Source organism: Oncorhynchus keta, chromosome 27 (assembly GCF_023373465.1).
Source record: "Oncorhynchus keta strain PuntledgeMale-10-30-2019 chromosome 27, Oket_V2, whole genome shotgun sequence".
In the NCBI taxonomy this organism is placed as follows: domain Eukaryota; kingdom Metazoa; phylum Chordata; class Actinopteri; order Salmoniformes; family Salmonidae; genus Oncorhynchus; species Oncorhynchus keta.
Window position 1 is genome coordinate 36,092,916 of NC_068447.1, and position 5,588 is coordinate 36,098,503.

Here is a 5,588-nt window from a genome sequence, read left to right on the forward strand (position 1 = left end):
ATGAGAACATTGTTAAAATTCTGCTGGTATTCCATCGCTCTACCTCCCAACCCTCTCCTTTGCTCCTCTCACAAATGCGAAAGCAAGCTCTACCAGAAAGGTAGGAATCTCTCCTTAACATATTCCTCTCTCCGCCCATACTACATCCCTTCAATCATGCTCCTCAGACCTTTTATCCCTGACCTACACGACAACACAGAAACCCTCTCTGTTTGAATCTCTGTCGGATACTGTTCTCGCTCAGCTTTTCATTTACCACTCATGCATACATAATGATTTCAATTAGCATTTTCCAAGACAGGCGCTTATGAGTCCTTGCTTATTCCAATAATGCATTACAGTAATGGGCATGATAACAATTCTCATTCTGTTTTTTAGTCAGTACACACCTCATATTGTCAGTGGAAATTTGAAAAGTGTTGGAAGAACCTTCAGCTATTTCCATTTCCCAATATTAGCATGCGTTATATCTTACCTTGTCACACCCTGACCATAGTTTGCTTTGTATGTTCTATGTTTTGTTTGGTCAGGGTGTGATCTGAGTGGGCAGTCTATGTTGGATGTCTAGTTTGTCTGTTTCTGTGTTTGGCCTGATATGGTTCTCAATCAGAGGCAGGTGTTAGTCATGGTCTCTGATTGGGAGCCATATTTAGGTAGCCTGTTTTGTCATTGTGGGTTGTGGGTGATTGTCTATGTTAGTTGCTTGTGTCAGCACAGTTCTCATTATAGCGTCACGGTCGTTTATTGTTTCGTATAGTTTGTGTTCAGTGCTTTCTTTAATTTAAAAAATCATCATGAACACATACCACGCTGCATTTTGGTCCGCTCCTTACAACGATCGTGACATACCTATTCAACGTTGAGACTTTTGGTCTATATGTACACACTATATTTGGTCTGAATATGAAGAGTTTCATTCCAAAACACTATATATCCATTTTCAGGAACGTTGGTAAATGACAGACATGTATTTGTTTAAAATCTATCACTTGATGGTTTCAATTCTGAGAAACAAATAATCATGTTTTGTTGCAAAACGCTATTTATTCGCACTGCTAGATTTTACACAGTCAAATGTGACAAATAACTACATTTTTAATAAAGAACTGTACCAATGATACATTTGTGACATCAGTAAAAATAAAAAAAAGTTTTTTAAATGAATCAATACAGTAATATGACAGTTGTATGTAAACTATTTATGTGTAATTTAGCATATTATCTTATCCAGAGCAACTTAGTTAGTGCATTCATTTTAAGAGAGCTGGGTGAGAGAACCACGTCACAGTCAAAAATACACAGCATAAGAACATTCCATTCCAGCTAAACAAATCAAATCAAACTTTATTTGCGACATGCGTAAATTGTAGACCTTAACGTGAAATGCTTACATATAAGCCCTTATCCAACAGTGCAGTTCAAGAAGAAGAGGTCGGCTAAAATAAAAAGTAATAATAAAAAGTAACACAATAAGAATAACAATAATGAGGCTATATACAGGGGACACCACAAGACCATGGTGCTTGCCTACGGAGCTGTGAGGGGAACGGCACCTCAGTACCTCCAGGCTCTGATCAGGCCCTACACCCAATCAAGGGCACTGCGTTCATCCACCTCTGGCCTGCTCGCCTCCCTACCACTGAGGAAGTACAGTTCCCGCTCAGCCCAGTCAAAACTGTTCGCTGCTCTGGCCCCCCAATGGTGGAACAAACTCCCTCACGACGCCAGGACAGCGGAGTCAATCACCACCTTCCGGAGACACCTGAAACCCCACCTCTTTAAGGAATACCTAGGATAGGATAAAGTAATCCTTCTCACCCCCCCTAAAAGATTTAGATGCACTATTGTAAAGTGGCTGTTCCACTGGATGTCATAAGGTGAATGCACCAATTTGTAAGTCGCTCTGGATAAGAGCGTCTGCTAAATGACTTAAATGTAAATGTAAATGTAACACCAGTACTGAGTCAGTCTGAAGGTTTTATAGAGGCTGGCAACGGTACCGAGTCAGTATGCAGGGGTACAGGCTAGTTGAGGTAATATGTACATGTAGGTGGGGACGAAGTGACTATGTATAGGTAACAAACAAACAGCGAGTCGCAGCAGTGTACAAATGTCTGATAAATTGTGTATATTGTCTGGTGGTGATATTTATGAATTGTTCATTAGTCTTATGTCTTGGGGGTAGAAGCTGTTGAGGACCCTTTTGGTCTCAGACTTGGCGCTCTGGTACCGCTTTCCGTGCGGTAGCAGAGAAAACAGTCTATAACTTGGGTGACTGGAGTCGCTGGCAATTTTATGGGCTTTCCTCTGACACCGCCTATTATATATGTCCTGGATGGCAGGAAGCTTGGCCCCAGTGATGTACTGGGCCGTTCTCACTAACCTCTGTAGCGCCTTACGGTCAGATGCCGAGCAGTTGCCATACCAGGCGGTGATGCAACCAGTCAGGATGCTCTCAATGGTGCAGCTGTAGAACCTTTTGAGGATCTGGGGGCCCATGCCAAATCTCCTGAGAGGGAAAAGCTTTTGTCATGCCCTCTTCACTACTGTCTTGGTATTTTTAATTTTTTTTTTATCTTTATTTAACTAGGCAAGTCAGTTAAGAACAAATTCTTATTTTCAATGACTGCCTAGGAACAGTGGGTTAACTGCCTGTTCAGGTGCAGAACGACAGATTTGTACCTTGTCAGCTCGGGGATTTGAACTTGCAACCTTTCGGTTACTAGTTCAACACTCTAACCAATAGGCTACCCTGCTGCCCCATGTATGTTTGGACAATGATAGTTTGTTGGTGATGTGGACACCAAGGAACTTGAAACTCTCGACCCGTTCCATTACAGCCCCATCGATGTTAATGGGGGCCTGTTCGGCCCGCCTTTTCCTGTAGTCCAAAATCAGCTCCTTTGTCTTGCTCACATTGATGTTGTGAGCAAGACAAAGGCACCTCACTGCCAGGTCTCTGACCTCCTCCCTATAGGCTATCTCATTGTTGTTGGTGATCAGGCCTACCACTGTTGTGTCGTCAGCAAACTTAATGATGGTGTTGGAGTCGTGTTTGGCCACACAGTGAATAGGGAATACAGGAGGGGACTAAGTACACACCCCTGAGGGGCCCCTGAGGGGCCCCTGTGTTAAGTATCAGCGTGGTCAGGCATGTTGTTGCCTACTCTTACCACCTGGGGGCGGCCCGTCAGGAAGTCCAAGATCCATTTGCAGAGGGAAGTGTTTAGTCACAGAGTCCTTAGCTTAGTGATGAGATTCGTGGGCACTATGGTGTTGAACACTGAGCTGTAGTCAATGAACAGCATTCTCACATAGGTTTTCCTTTTGTCCAGGTGAGAAAGGGCGGTGTGGAGTGTGATTGAGATTGCGTCATCTGTGGATCTGTTGGGGCGGTATGTCAATTGGAGTGGGTCTAGAGTGTCTAGGAGGATGGTGTTGATGTGAGCCATGACCAGCCTTTCACAGTACTTCATGGCTACCGACGTGAGTGCTACAGGGCGGTAATCATTTAGGCAGGTTCCCTTCGCTTTCTTGGAACAATGGATATATAGTGTGTTGCAACAAAACCCATGTTAACACAAATATGAAAACACATTTCTGCTGAAAAAACACAGATGTGAAAAATTGGTGGATATGGCGTTTTGGCACCAAACTCTTTAAAACTGTACACCAGTACTGCAAATTCATAAATGGTTCCATTGTAGTTGGTTAAATTTCGGTGCCTATTTTCAGAGTGTATGGCACAATACACAGCAATGTCAATACACCACAGTGGAATTGCAGACCTATAGAATGCAGATAGACACAGAGAGGACTGGTGAAGTGCCCCCATATGGAACACAACATACTGGTTGACAGAATAGTGACAGACATACAGAACACAGAGGTAATGTTGACAAAATGCGGACGTGGAAACTACACCAATAGAGTGTAGACCATCGCCAGAGCAGAAGAGCAAGAACTGTACTTGTGAGTACATAGTCAGCATAGAGTCCGAGATTAACCACAGACAAAGCTGCAGAACAGAAGGGAAGGAGGTGGACGGATGGATGGTGAAATGACATTGAGGCTAGACGAGGGACCATTAAAGTCCAAGGATACACTATGCTAAAATAGATGCCCTCTGATTTGGTTCCGTCTTGCAGAATAGACACTTGATATTTTAGCCAATTTTGACCTTTTTCTGACGAGATAAAGATCTTCAGCAGCCTAACATTTTGGAGAGGGTGAAGCATGAGGATAACCGGGTCTGAGGTCTGTGTGTAAGTGTGTGTGTACGCGTGTGCGTGCGTGTGTGTGTTGAGTAAAATGTCAGGAGCTGAACTGAACCGTCTGTAAGCCTGTTGGGTCAGTCAGACAGCGTGAAATCCTGTTTCAAACTGGCTCAGACAGACAGAGGGCCTATTGCTCCATGTACCAAACACATAGCCAGTCAATGAGTGTGTTTACGGCATGTGTGGTCTGTATGGGACAATGCCTTGTGGCAGTCTTGCGGTGTTATGGACAAATCTGTACTTTTATAAGAAGGCTATCATTCTCATTTAAAAGCGGTGTGTGCTTGTGTGTGACCGTGTGTGTGTTTGTAGGCTATCCTTCTCATTTAAAAATGTGTTATTTCCTACAGTGTACAGTTTGCTGTGATTCACTACTTTAATCCTCTCTGTCCCCTGGTTAGTCTCATAGCTCAGCTTGGCTCTAAATTAATTGGCAGTGTGACTGTTGCAAATGTGCCAACAGAGCTGTTTTTAAAATTGAAATTAGACAACGAACAGTACTAAAATGTAGCTTGATATTCAGAGAGGGAGAGAGGGTGAAGGGAGGTCAAGGAAGAAATACCAATTGAGGTAATACACAAGTATTGTGCAAACCAAACAGGTGTTGTGTTATCCACAAACTGCTTTTGCCATGTTTGTATTGTTAGCATTTAGGAAAGCTATATTGCCAAAAGCCCTCTCCCCACCCCCCCCCCCTCTCTACACCCCCCCCCACACTCCCCCACACAGTCATTTACATCACATCCCTAGGCTGTGTCCCCTATTTAAATTCATCTCATCACTCACCTGTTATCCAATTGCTCTGTGTCCCTCTCTTTTCTGTGAGTCAGGGCATCAACTCATTTAAATTCACAGGCGGTCAGAGCCTTTTTTGAATGTCCTTTATGCTTGTCTAGTACAGTTTATATCCCATATAATTATTGGTACCTTATCATATAAGCAATTGATACTTGCAATCCTCCCAAGGACCGAAGGAAACGCAAGATACATACAGTATGTCACAGATATATGAATATTGTCAAATATGAATTGATAGTGCACCTTGATTGTGCATTTATTTAATGTGGTAGCTTACTCTCTCTCCTTCCTTCCTGTTATAGGCTACCTGCATTGTGCAAACAGATCATCGGGCTGTCTGGAGCCTGCCCTGTGTTTCCCACAGAGAGAGACATAGAAAGAGGAAGAGGGGAAGGAGTGGTAGCAAATGAGGTGTGGGCAAAATATGGGGGACTAGGGGAGGGGGCCAGAGAGAGAGAGAGAGAGAGAAGGAGGGAGGGAGAACAGTGTTGCATCTAGTAGAATCTTATTCAG